At 42.5% G+C, this 14,950-nt stretch overlaps 1 protein-coding gene across 5 annotated transcripts in view; it reads right to left on the bottom strand.

Annotated features, from left to right (window-relative positions):
* Positions 1-1,010, bottom strand: part of LOC113010475 (pituitary adenylate cyclase-activating polypeptide type I receptor-like) — a 33,267-nt gene extending 32,257 nt beyond the window's left edge. For 4 of the 5 annotated variants that reach the window (XM_026149539.2, XM_026149542.2, XM_026149544.2 and 1 more), the window contains exon 1: positions 376-1,010. The gene's annotated coding sequence lies outside the window, so the exon portion shown is untranslated. The remainder of the gene's footprint in view (positions 1-375) is intronic. The other variant, XM_026149540.2, reaches the window with a different exon arrangement.
* Between the last annotated feature and the right edge of the window lie 13,940 nt (positions 1,011-14,950).

The raw sequence follows: 14,950 nt of genomic DNA, 5'->3' as shown, positions 1-14,950 counted from the left end.
TTTGCCCTGTCTTTTTCCTTTATTCCCACATTCGCACATCTTTAACACATCAGGCATGTGTGTGACCTTCGCTTGCACATGTAGCAGGAAAAAAACCGTCAGCCTTCCCCTTTTCACGGCACATTCACTCGAAACGGATTCACTGCTTCCCATTTTTCAATAAAACACACACACACACACACACACACACACACACACACACACACACACACACACACACACACACACACACACACACACACACACACACAGAGCATTTTAAAGACCTGCAGGCTTCAGCTGAATGCCTCCTTAATTCACCAGTCACATCGAAAGCCACAGATGTGAGTGAGAGCGCGCTGCGTTCGCCCCGGAAAACAAGTCAAAGCAACTTACCGATGCCTAATTTTCACCTGCGCAAATGTCTGCACATGGAGCCATCGGCATTTACGGTTCTGCGGCGGTGTTTCTACCTTGTTTTCACTCCTAAGACAATTAAAAAAACAAGAAAAGCCCGTCCTGGGAAAAATAGACAGGTGCCGTTACTGCTGCTGTTGTTGCTGCTGCTGCTGCAGGACGCACTCACCGCTTTGGCTGCTGCGGCACCACGATGAGGTGGAAGAGGAGGAGGATGATGATGATGATGATGATGATGATGAAGGTGTCAGTACCTTCGGGGTTCTCGCCTCGTCAGACACGCAGAAAGCCAAGTGAGACAGCTGTTTAGTCTACAAGTGCATCGACGCAGCGCGGGGAGGAGACAGATTTTCAAAGTCTGGGATGTGATGGAAGAAAAAACATCCTCCTCACGTCTTTGCGTCGCGTGCGTGCGGGGGACTTTGTTTCCAAAAAGAAACTACTCATAAAACTCTGACATTTGCGCCTGCGCCTTTCAGAAGCTCCAGAAGGTACAGGGTCCGGTCCCCTGCTGTGCGCAATTTGTGAGGCACTGAGTGGGCAGCGTGATGTGCGTGACTCACATTTAGTCAGAACTTTAACATCTGAATTCCTGCATGTGCTACTTAAAAAGCCCAAATTGCATGCTGGTCGAGTTAAGACTGTCAACTGGACTCCAAAAGGCGTGGCCCGCAGAGGCCACTGTGGCCCGCTGGCGATGCTGTTTACTTTCAGGACCACGGACAGCACACACAAGAAATCGCCGCAGGGAACCAATGAACTGAAAGCAACGCCTCCAGTCAGCCACGCGACCTTTTATCAGCAGCTAAACAAAGCTTAGGTATCAATATTGAGCTGCTTTAATTAAATCTCCAGTTGAGTTTCTTTGTTGGTATCCACACAGGAGAGAGAAGCCAGACGAATGAATTACCCAAAAGACCAAGAAGAAGCAGTTTCTGATTTGGGAAACAAGTCAAAAGGCCACAAAGACATGCAACAAGATGGCCAATACTTTAACCCCCCGCAAAAAATTACATTTGAATTGTGCAAAGTGTCAGTCTATTGTGCTTACACGATCATGAAATAAAATGAGTAGAAGGAAGTGCAAAAGTATAATTGAGACAAAACTACAGAATGAAAAACAACCACAAACCTGTACCAACAACGGCAAAGAGAAATAAAACCTGCAGATGCAAAACAAGTGAAACTGGATACAAAGCAACATCATAAAACATCAATATTGAAAAGCAAAGTGAACAGATAAAAAGATACAGAATGAGCAAAACCAGACACTCAGCAATAAAGACAAAAAAAGACATAATCAAGAATTACTAAGAGATAAAAAGGATACACAATCATATTACATAAGTGTGACAGGAATAAGGACCCACGCACACTGCGTTGCACGCTGATGGTGTTTTATTTGCAGTGTATCCCACAATATATTTATCACTGCGCAGCTTTCCAGCTGTGTCCCTCCGCTCTGCACACTCAAAAGGGAAAACATTATTAGACGATGGTTGTCAGCATTTCTGGTCATCCTCTGCTAACACCACGACCTGAACCCACTGCTCCACCCCTCCCCTACACCCTGCCACATACCCCCATCACCCTACTTAGGCCACGGAGCTGTCCCTCCTAGTCTAACCACTGCAGCAGTCGGTAGATCTGGGACACCTTTTTGGGTGAGATCAGTCAAGAGGCTGGTCAGTTATGCAAAGCCGGGAACGAACTGGCGGTAGTAACTGGCCAGCCTCAAGAACCGCCTCACCTCTTTTTTGGTTTTGGGACATGGGCAGGATGCAATGGTTGCAGTTTTATCCATCTGTGGACACACCTGCCCACCTACCAAGTGGTACCTCAGATACTGTACCTTCATCCGCACATTTCTTTGGTTTGGCCGTGGGCCACGCGTACCTCAGGGACTCCAGGACTGCGTCCACCTGCTGCACCAAACAAGCGGAATGGACGTGTGACAAATTGCTACAAACCATACGGAGAGGAGAAGGCCCTCTGCTAGTAGCCATTGGTTAAATCCAGTGTTGTGAAAAAGTAAGCCATGCCTAACCAGTCCAGGAGCTCGATGATCTAGGGTATGGTGTAGGGATCAAACTGTGACACTTCATTCACCATGCGATAGTCAACACAGAACTATATAGACCAATCTTTCTTCACCACAAGAACTATGGGGCTACACCAAGCACTGTGTGACTCGTCTATTACTGCCAGCTTTAGCATTGCAGCCAATTCCCTCTGAACAATTTGTCTCTTATGTTCATGTAACTTGTAGGGCTGTGAACACACCAGCATGCCAGGGCATGTATCGAAATGGTGCTCAATGAGACTGGTGCGGCCAGGTAGGGAGGAGAACACATCTGTAAAATGCTGTTGCAATGCAGCAACGTCTGCTCCTGTGTGAGATGGTCATCACAATGGAGAGAGGGGAAATAGTGGAATTTGGCACCTCCGGCTCCAACTCTTCTCTCCTTCACCTGGATCACCAGAGACGCAATTCCAGCCTCTCTCCATGCTTTTAGGAGGTTGAATGTGATATATCTGTGTGGGTCATCCCCTATCCAACCGTACCACCTCATAGTCTAGGTCCTCACTAGTCGTGTGACCACAAAGGATCCTTGTCAATTGGTGTCTTGGCATCATACTCAAATAGGACAGACATGATTAGACGATGGTTGTTAGCTGTTCTGGTCAGCCTGCCCTGACACCACACCCTGAACCCAGTGTTTTGACAACTTTGGGATGCTGTGCGGAAGAAAAATGTGTCACCTGTGTGAGATATTTGGAGTCACATACAGCAGCTATTTATGCATATTATTTATGCATATAACATGAATTAATTCTGCATTGATTCATTGAAACAAACAAAGAAGCTTATTTTTATCCTCAGTTTAAACCTTTTTTTTTTTTAAAGCTGTTTCTTTAACCTGCCCCAGAATCCAAGGATATAGGCAGTTTCCAGTGTTTTGAGTGTGGCTCGACTCAGACGTGAATGATCACCCAGCATGAGGCTTTTGATGGGTTGGCTATAAATCAATGAAGCATAAAAAGTATTAAATCCAGAGAACCAAACAGGAAATTGAAAAGGCCACATTAACTGCCTTGAAGACACTCGTCTCTATCAAAATGTATGAAATAGGGGTGGGGGTGGGGCCCATGAAGAGCAATGACGCATGCCTCCCTCTGTTCCTGGAACATTTTAACACTGTTACTGGACTTGCCTCAAGGACAGACACAGAAATGCTCCCAGTGAGACAAGTTCAGAAAATCTTCTGTTATTAAAGTCAGAGATTTGTAGAGTGTTGTACATCATAGCATGTGAGACACTGATTTTAGCCTTGTTTCCATGGCAAACACGGATTCTACCAGTTACTTTCAGTAATTTGGCTTTCCAGTTCTCTATTAACTCAAGACCAAGCAGCAAAGCAATTGCAGAATCCTACTGCTGTGATAACTGCCTCTGTGTGTGCGCAGAATTACAAGGCAAGAAGAAGATAAAGCTGCTTGTGTTTATATATTTTTTCTAAAATATCCACATTCATAGAGTTCTTCAGTGCAATTACTGCACAAACAGTCAGTTTAGGGTTTCAGGCATTCAGTCATGGATGGTAATGGGTACTATACTAGAAATGTGTGTCTGTGTCAAGGGTCAAACCACCAACTCTGGATATAAAATAGCCTCTAAACCACAATGGTAACCTGTGTGTTATATGACACTGGTGTTCATTTTATCCAAATAAAAACCCTAAAACACAAAAAAGAGAGAAAGAGATAATTGTGAACAATTTTGTCCTTTATTAAAAAATACTATGGTATTAAGATATTTTCTAAAAGGTTGTGGAACTAATATTAATCAAGCTTTAAAAGATTTTCAAGAGTGAGTCACTTGGGGTTTTTATGTCTAAAAACCACATTTTTCCCTCCTCACTGAAAGATGATTTAAGATGTTATCATTTGTAACCTGAACGCCTTGACAGCTCCATTCATAAATTCAAATAGCTGATGCTTAGCAGATTTATGGCTTACCATGCTAATTGTCTTAGTTTAGCCTGTTGACATACTGAAACAGACTTTTTTCTTTTAGCCAGTGCCTGGGGGTCGCCACAGAGGCTCATCTACCTCCATCTCACCCTATCTCTATATCATCCTCCTCTGCATCAACCCTCTGCATAAATGGGGAGAAAAATGCTAACATTTTGTAATTGACACAAAACCCAAAGTACAGTTGAAAGTTATTGGAAGGCCATTATATTTGTAGGTATTTGGTCATAACCAGTGTTACTACTGATCATCCCAAAGGGCACATGAATGTCCATACATAAAAACAACAAAAAAAAACAAACCCAAACAAACATCATCTTACTAGAAGTAGGAAGTACCAAGTTTAAGGAAAACGAAAGGGTTCAGGATTTGATTTGACCACAGGGTACATTAAAATTCTAAAAAGGCAATCCAAATAATGGTTGTTTACTTATATGAATAAATAAAGTTGGTAGCACAGCAATAAAACCTGCAAACAAGTACACACGTGGAAGGTGCTGTCAAATATAATATTAAGCATTACATTTTACACTCTGTCCATTTACACAGATTCAAGAACATCCCCAGGAAGAATTTGCTTCTTTAGTCGTGTTATTGATATAACAAGTGCGTACGCTCCATTGGGCCACCACTCAATGAGGCTCACCACAGGACTACTCTCCTACTCTGTCTGCCATCATGCACTAATCAGATTGGATTGCCATGGAGACTCATCTTTGACAGCATGTGGGAGGATAGCATCAAGTGGTTGAGTGCAAAGACCACCTATCCATCTCATCGCTGAGAGGACGCTGCAGGGAACCAGGCAAGACCTCCTCCTAACTTCCATGCCATCTTCATTCTTCTCCCACATGTCAACCTCCCACGGAGTGGCTCACATGGAGGGGATTAATCAATCAGCTATGCACATGAGGCAAGGCAGGGAAGGAGGAGGAAAACTATCCCTTAGTTATGCTTCTTGGCGATACAGTGCCAAAAACACAAGCATTATAGAGCTTAAAAACTTGACAATAATTAAAACCTGTTTGTAGCCATAATGCAAGCTAGATGGCTGCCTTGGACAGCATCAGAGGAGCTTCAGAGAAAAAGACTAGAACTTCAACTATTCTTCTTTTACTCCTTTGTTGTCTGAACATTTTTCCACTCTTGATTCATTCAATAATTTGTAATTTCCTAATCCTAACCAAAAAGAGAGGCAAAAGTAAATTAAACAGTAACGTTATTTAAACTTCATAATAGCTGTCCAGCTAACGCAGTGCATGGATAAAAGCACTGGGCCACCTAGAGATTACACCTTTAGGAGCTGCTCAGCCATGGAAATCCATGCAATGAAGCTCCCGCTGTATGGTTTTTATGCTGATGTTAATGTCAGAAAAAGTAGGGCCACTTACAGTTGACCCCTGGAAAATATAGAAGGGAAGAAATTTCACAAACTGACTTGATGCAACATTAGCATCCTGATGGGGAGGTGGAGCGTGAATCAGACCAGTAAGTTGGTGCAGCGTCAGCAGTAATGTGGGCATTGTACTGGACTATTGTGGTGAAGAGAGAGCTGTGCCAAAAGGCAATGCTTTTTACCAGTCCACCTACACCCCAGCCCTCACCTGTGGTCATGAAATCTGGATAATAAGTTTCCTCTGCAGGGTTGCTGAGCTCAGCCTTAGAGATCGAGCAAGGAGCTCAAACATCCAGTTGGAGTGCAACTGCTGCTCTTTTATGTTGTTTTGTGTATTCCCAATTGCATCCCCAGTTACATGGCATGGCTTCTTATACTTCTGTGTGAAACCTATGTTTTAAGTGCATTACCCTCGGAAACCCTATGCCCTAACCTGTGCTGTAACCTGACGTGCACTTTCCTGGAAATGTAACTGCATGCATTGCTGACGCAGCCCGCAGCTGTTGTGTTTGATCTCTTCAGATAGTGCCAATCCCTTATACACATTTCCAGCTACTATTCTCAACAGTTTTTGAATTTAGCAGTAAGGAAATAACAATCATCACCTCAATATAAGGAACAATAATCATTGCCTAAATATAAGTTAGCAAATTCCTCAGATCAGAATGGGCACGAGGAAATGAACATGGGGAAAACATGTTACCTCCAAAAAGAAGTGACCGCAACAAAGAGTCATGATCCAGGAGGGGAAAAAGTCCCAGCATTTCATTTGTTTCTATCATGCCTGGCACTGCTTATACAACCACAAAGTAATTAACACATAATAAACCATACACAAGCACGAATGCTGGCAACTAAATCGGCCGCTTATGTGTATGTCAGATTGTAGGCTCTATGAAGATTGACTGCAGGAGTTTAAATCAACTATTACACTGAAGGTTACATTGTAATAGTTTCAGGAAGGTTTTGTGGTTACGATGTATTACCATACAGTGCAGACTTAATACAAAACTATATTTCCACAGTGTTCCTGTGGATAGTGAGTACAGGGATATGGCAAAAGAGATTTCTTTAATGTTAATGCTGTAATCCAGTGGTTCTTAACCTTGTTGGAGGTACCGAACCCCACCAGCTTCATATGCGCATTCACTGAACCCCTCTTTAGTGAAAAATAAAATGTGATTTTTTTACTGGTGCACAAAATGAGCCATGCATGTCATGGCGAAGGCTCTGCCGAACCCCTGAGACCGACTCACCGTTAAGAACCACTGCTGTAATCTTTATTTTCTATAATAATATGCAGAATTTTTAGAAATCTCGTTTTATGAGTTTATGTATGTAAAGTCAGCCAATCTATAGTGTAGTAAGTACTAAGTGCTACTACTAGGTCGGTAGGTTTCACAAAATTTATAAGATTTATAGAAAAGGAATGCTTGCAAAAAATTAAGAGAAAATATATCTTCTTAATGCAAAGTTAAAACAGAAATGTCTAGAAAGTGTATGGTTAACAGTACAATGAACAGAAAGACTGGATCATAAAGTGTAATCCAGACATTTATAAATTAAAGTCTTACCACTAGTTTAAGGACACTGATGTGGGCAAATCAGTTCCTGCACAAATAATCAGAAACAGATCATGTTTGAATCACAAACAGACACTAATAATACATTGTTTCATATCAGTCTCATGACAAAAGGTAGAATAAGTTAGAACAAAGTCGAGTATTCATGTAAAGTCTCTTTACAGTTGATGACATTTAATTGTCACAACATCATCTAGTCTAAGTCTCTCCAGGGTAGCAATGGATGTCTTGCACAGGGCACTAAACTCTTTGGAAAAGTCTTAGTAGTTATCATAAACAAAGACAGTTCTGCCAAGGTGACTGGCAATTTCAACTGGTGTTTCCTCTACATTTACATTATATCTTCACAGGACGTCTGTTGGGTTGGTTTATAGCACAGAAATGAGGAGAATGAAGAGGAGGAAGACTGTTGATCTTCCAGCACAGACGGAGCTAAAGTTTTCTCAAATGGCAGATGGTGAGATGAGCAAAAGGCTGAAAAAAAAACTCAGAGTTCTCAGTTATGAGCTCTCACCCACTTATTTGCTTTTAACGAGAAATGCGTGCAGAGAAATGCCAGTAAGTTGGAGGGAGCACCACAAGAGACATGGCTTATAAAGACATGAGCGAAATATCCGTCTAAATATTGGCTAAGTTGATCAGTAACTTTTAAAATGCTCTTAAAAATAGCTACAAAACAGATATCATCTTGTAAAAACAATATAACTGAAGACGTCATAAATAGTAATTTGGGAATGATATACAGAAGCTAATTTTTTAAAACATACTGTAGGAACTGTCATGATATCTGATCGTCTTTCCGAGGCTTCTTTCTAAGCAGTCAGAGTTAGTATGACAGCACAGGGCCTGGACCTCCAATTCGTTCCTGACAAGACTTTTCAAAAGCTCTGAATTGCCTTTAATGCGAGGCTGGCAGTGTGGATTGATTTCTCAGAGGATGTGGATATAATTGCAGGTTGTCAGAGAAAGAGAAAAGCAGCTCAACAAAATGTTCTGTAATGGATGACATGTCGTCACGAGGCCCTTTCACTGGTATGGGAGAAGAGAATGACAAATCACCCGGCAGACGTCTCGGTAGGGGAGACTTTGGAGTGTTTGTGTGTCTTTGAGAGTGCATGCCTGACTGCCTGTTTCCAGTGCATTTGTTAATTGTTAGTCTCTGTGTTCATTTCCACCAGTGATCACTCGCTGATCAGTAGGAATCAAGAACATTATGCAGAAGTCTAGACAAAGAAAGACAATTTGCAGCTACTTTATCTTTTCTTTTTAAACAAAACAAATTTCCCACGTGTGGGACTAATAAAGGTTATCTTATCTTATCTTAAAACTACAGGATACAAAGACATGACAATACCACAGATCAATCTGTGCAACTAATATTATTCCTACAGAGTGCTTTCTCAACCTTTTGGTTTGAGACCAACTTTAAAGCAAAACCATGTTTTATGACACACATTGCGTAACTGAACACTGACTTTTAGCTTGTCTTGATTTGAATACATTTAAACTCGAGTGTGAAACAACTGAAATTAGCCTGTAATTTAGCAGACATTTTGGCATTTTGTTAATATTTTAATGAGACCTTCCAAGCCATTGCTCTTAAACTCATGCTGCTTCATTTTAACTAAATAACCCCCTGATATTCATACTGCAGGGATTTTCACAGATAAACTCAGATAAAATTTCTGGACATTCAGGTAAGGATTGATACTACTGTTGTTCTTATGCACATGTAGCAGTCACACTGCTCACTTGCCCACCGCTATATCAAAGCTGCTTTAAAGTTACAGTGTGTAACTGCTGTTAGCTGTTGTTAGTTGCTCTTCGGTAGCATTAGTGACACTTTCTCTGAAGTGGATCTAACATTGTTGGGAGAATAAACTCTGATGTAATCAGAGGGGAAATTTTCCCAAGCCTAACATAGTGTTAGCTTATAACGGGCTGTTGTTGTTTAGCTAGCTCATTGTGTGCTGTCTAGACACAGGAGGATCATATATCTAACCTGCTGAAAATAATTATGACAATATCAGGAATAAATAAGTATTTTGCTGCATATTTCTATTTGTTAGAGCCCTGATCTCTCTTCAATCGGTGACGTTTTAGGTGATGCAGAAGAGAATTTTCACTTCTTTGTTAAAAGGGAACCCTCTCAGATATGAAAAGACTGGTATGAGCTTTCATATCTTATGAATTTAAATTTACTTCCATTGTATGCAAACACATATAAGTTTGCTTCTCCTCCACCTTTGGTGTACTACGTGGCCAGACTCTAGCCATGTGATTTGGTGGTGGTGGAAAACGGACCTCATGTCAATAGAGGAATGCTAAATAATATTATTGCATTGTAAGCTTGCCACAATGGACTAGATTTAACCTACTAGCAAGACAGAAAAATACTTAACAACTATGAATAGCCTTTTCTTCTTTTAGCTGCTCCCTTTAGGGGTCACCACAGTCTATCATCTGCCTCCATCTCACCCTCTAGCATTTCTAGCATCCTCCTCTGTCACATGAATCCTCTGCATGTCCTCCTTTACTGCATCCATTAACCTCTTTTGTGGACTTTCTCTTGTCTTCCTGCCTGGCAGCTCCATTTTCAACATCTTTTATCCAATATATCCACGATCCCTCTTCTGCACACTTCCAAACCATTTCTGTCTTGCAGCTCTAACTTTGTCTCCAAACTGCTCAACCTGAGTTGTCCCTCTGATGTAATCGTTTGTAATCCTGTCCATTCATGTCACTCCCAGTAAAAATCTTCAACACCTTAAACTCTGGCACCTCCCCTTTGGCCTGTCTTTTTGTCAGTGCCACCGTCTTCAGACCATGCATCATCGCAGGTCTCACTAGCATCCTGTAAACCTTCTCTTTCACTCTTGCTGCTAGCCTTCTGTCACAAATCACCCCTGACACTTATCTCCACTCGCTCCACCCACTCCACCCTGCCTGCACTGTCTTCTTCATCTCTCTTTAGCCAATTTTGAGATTTCAGCATGCAACAACAGCTACCCAGTCTACAAAATATGGCACATGGGAAATGACTAACAGCAGAGACCAGAGAAAGTAAATGACGTCAGTCAGGCAGGTCTCAGGCAATAAGATGAAAATGGTTCTCTGCTGGCAGTGTGTAGGGAGCTACAGGCAGCTCATCTACCTGCAGAGAGCATCTGTTGCCAGGTGGAGGCAGTACTCAGAGTATGTGGCACGACCGGCCTGAACCATAATTGCCTCAGTTGTGCTGTTTTTGGTCCTTCAGCAAGCCACAGAGAACAAGAAGTTATCACAAACAAAGAGCAGAAGTGAAACCAAGTAAAAAAAAAAAAAAAAAGTGTCCATTGCAGCAATTGTCTGTACCTCTCATGCAGTATTTTGTGATGTTTCTTTTTTTTTTTATCCTCTCCTGTTTCTAGTGAACTTTCTGGACTCTGCTATTGCTCCGTTCTGCCTCAGTTATATCAAGTAATCAGTATTCGACTTATGCACCTCTCCATAAAGTTTTTATTGTTAGTGGCAGGTATAGGGAGAGCTACGTGCTGTAGTATTTATGGAGAACTGCACTGGAGCACATTTATGTAGGTTGAAACCCCTCCTAGTAAGCGCTCATTGGGCAAATATCTATGCCAAAGAATACAACCATGGTACTATAAAACAGGAATTAAAGTTTTCTCAGCTTCAAGGCAAGCAATTCCAGCAACTATAGCAATGAGTGGAGGATACTGTTGATTGACTGAAGACAGAGTAGGAAATACATTAGAGGGTTACCTAGGCAACTGGAGTTCGGAATGTTAGCTAGCAGCCAGCGACAAAACAATGCACGATGAGCTAATCACTTCCTGTGCAGACGCCCTTGAAGAGTTTTGAAGTCATTAATGCTGCAAAACAAATGCAGTAGACGATCTCTTGTTTTGATCTGTGTGTGACATGAAGAGCGTATCGCTTCCCCCTTCTAAAATGGCGCACTTTCTTTTTTCTGTTCCTGCAGCATTTTCCTTGTAAGAACACGTTTTGTCTACTTAGTTTCAGCATTTGTTGAATTTCTGGAAGCTCGACTTGTTTTCATTAATGTTTGTGCTTTCTGTCCTGCATTTCCTTTGTCCCTAGGAGCCACTGTACTTACACACAGCTTTGTAGAGTCAGGTTTTCATTACCACCACATTCGCTTTCGTAAAACAAAAACAGCAAGCAAATCATATCAATCAGGCCTTCTTTTGTCTTTTGATACATCGACAGTATGAAAACTTGCATGTGTTTTTGTTGTATGAGGATCATAAATAACCTGAGGCCGTGCCTTTTCAAAGCCAAAATACATAACCTAGGGATGAGGGATGAATTGGCTCAAAAATCTGTTGTTCTACTGTTGTTATGTGGACCATTAAAGAAATTAGTGTGGTTATGGTCAATTGTGTCTGTAATATGCCAGAAAATACAACAGACACAATCTGCTGCTCATAATAACCAAAATTGTTGTTTCATTTGTTGGAGTCTGTGTATCTAGGTACAGTTTGTCATGTGAAATGTAGGTAGCAAACAAAGAGTTGATGTTACAGAGAAACAAGACAACAGAAAAAATTGCATTTTCATCAAACCCCAAACAAAAAGGAAACTATATGATGTTTTTTACCCAGAATTTAATTTGGAGATAGTTTGGGTCTAATTTTGTATTCATTGCCACTCTGTTTATTCTAAAACAGTGTGGCACTGATGTCTTTGTTTTTACCACTATGACTTTTATTTCTTAGTCACTGCTTCGCTAATGACGGCAGGCGACAGCATTGCAAATGATTCCAAATGGCCTTTCGCAGGTTGTGTCTAAATTTAATGGTTTGTTTGCAAAATTATGCATCTTCTGTTCACATTAAAGCCCCATCCTGTGAACAATCATGCTAAATGCTCCTGAATCCAGACAGAAGCAGAAATTATCACCAGATGATGACTGTCATCAGCTTTTCTTTTTTTTCTCTTGGCTACAGTATATTAAGATTTTACCACTTATCTCACTACTTAGACATTCACATTACTTACACTCTCATAACACATTCATATAGGATCTTGGGGGTGGGCACGCTACACGGAATCCAAAAGACCATCAGGGTGTACACCTCACCCCTGGCATCGTTGCCCACCTCTCAATTTTAAATACACGTAGACATTGAGGGCTAGCAGGAGGGGCTATGCGCTTACCTGCTGCTCTCTGGCAGGTAGCTCCATGCCCTCCTGGGTTTTAAATGCACCTTAGAACACACATGCATCAACACATATGAGCGGGCAGAGGGAGGTTTGGAGTCTTCTCTCACCCCCGTTCTCTGTGGCCTGCTCCTGCAGGGGTGGTGGGGGGGGGGGGGGGGGGGGTGGTGGTGGTGTGCTAGGAGGAGAAGTTGGCCGTCCGACTGGGGTCTGGAATGTGGGGCCTCCCTGCTGCTGCAGAGTCAGGGCGGTCTGCTTCTCCCCACTGCAGGGAAAAAGGGTAACACCACCTGGGTCTGGGTGCAGTTCCCCCTCCAGGGGCAAGGGTACCTAGACCCGGGGCTTAGAGTACGCTTGGGGAGTGTGATTGTGTGTACAGTGTCTCTCTATGTCTGTCTCCACGTTGGGTGAGTGTTGAGTAATTGCATATGAGAGCATGAGGGTGGGAATGGATGTTTGTGTCTGTATGTGCCTGTATGTCTGTGTCCATATGTCAGGTCGGGTATCAGATGGCACCTCTCTGGGGACATCCCAGGTCCTCCAAGGTATGGAGGCCTATCTCCCCCACCACTTCCCCTGCCAGTGGCAGACGCCCTCAGACATCGGTGCGTTGGTGGTTCTTTGTGTCCGGGGATGGGCGTCCAGGTACACACCGGCTCACTCCTTGGTGGCTGCTTATCGGGGCCTGGAGCCTGGGGCTCGCTCGGGCCACTTCGGAGGTGGGGTGCCCTCGGCTGCCGGCGGAGCTCACGGGCGCGTCACTGCAACTCCCCCTGGCTTCTGCTCCGCGGCTGCTGAGTGAGCCCTCATCTGGGACTCTCCTCAGCTCTTTCTGGGACAGTGGTGCGGCTGCCCCTCTGTTGGTCTTCCTTGGTCTCTTGTGTTCTGAGGGCCTCTGGATGTCTGGAGTTTTGATCTCCTCCATACCTGTTTCATGCCCTGGTGGACGGGGCTGTGGCCCCCCCACACCCTCTAGCAGATCATTACATGAAGGAACCTTTTAAAAGAAGCGCGTCCATGCTCACAGGTGTACACACGGGTGCTCACAGACACAAACTACACCCTTTTTGGCTCCTACCTGAAAGCACACTGTGCGCTGTCGATCTTACGTGCTGCACAATAATGTTTAATATTTAGTATTTACTGTTATATTCCCATATATCATCATGATGTTGTTTATTGTATTGCTCTCGTTTTCTTCTGCTTGTTTTCTTTTTTCATTCTCAACAGGTGAAATTAAAAAAGTATCTACTACTATCTATTAAAAAAAAAAAGATTTTACCAATTGCATTAGAGAGGTGCGTGTTTCGGCTTCTTTTTCATTCTAAACATTTACCCAACATATTCCCAGGATTCAAACCCTCCTGTGAGCCAAGATTTGCTACATTAATCACTATGCAGTTGCTCAGTTGATTAATGGTTCCACATACAACGTAGTAATCACTGTCATCCTGCTTTAGATAACTAATTATAAGGTGAGCGGAAGCCAGCTGCATGACCTCCAGGCTTTGTTCGAGCAGCTGGAGGTTTCAGTGCACTACAATGACCATTTGGCCTGCACTGGTGACTGAGATCTAATGACTCTCTTGAGGCAAGATTACAAATGTATTACTTAGTGCTACTTGTTGGTGATCCATGAGAAATTCATTTTTAGTGGATTTGTAATTAAGAGATTGATTTCAGGTTGTTTAGCCTCAGAGTGATTTGCCTGGCTAACATTTGCCATATTTGGAGTGTGTCTGTTTATAAATTCACTGTTAATTTACTACTAGATACCGAATAATAAAGTGAAAACACGACTCCTTTTTTTTCTGCAAATATGCTAAAAGTAAAAAAACTGAAATTTGTTCCCAGGTTTTGCACAGCTGGACTCTTCCTGGCAGATCCTGTCAGACTGGATGTGACGCATGTGTGAACTGCAGTCTCCAGACTTCTCCACAGATCATCTAAAGGCTTTGACTCGGCCCCTCAAAGACAGTTAGAGACTTGCCCTGAAGTCACACCAGCCTTGTCTACATGATGTGATTCACAGTTGTGCTGATAGGTAAACTGCCACCTCAGTCTCAGGTTGCTGCACTGTGAAGGAGGTTTTTACCCCAAGGACCTCTCTATATTTTAGTGCATTCATTCTGGTTTAAATTATGAAAGGTGTCCCTGTCTCTGCGTCTGAGAAGCACCATCCAAAAATGTTGCTGCTATCAATAGTAGTGTGCGATACTGAAAATTTTCGTATTGATCCAATACCAAGAGAAGACAGGGTTAGCTTTGGTGTTATTGACATATACTGAACTTAGAGGATAGAAACAAAGTATTGATCCTCTTGCACTAATATTAATCCAATACCAATACCTGAGTT

Source organism: Astatotilapia calliptera, chromosome 18, assembly GCF_964374335.1.
Source record: "Astatotilapia calliptera chromosome 18, fAstCal68.1, whole genome shotgun sequence".
Taxonomy (NCBI): Eukaryota; Metazoa; Chordata; class Actinopteri; order Cichliformes; family Cichlidae; genus Astatotilapia; species Astatotilapia calliptera.
This window is presented reverse-complemented; position numbering and strand designations above follow the sequence as displayed.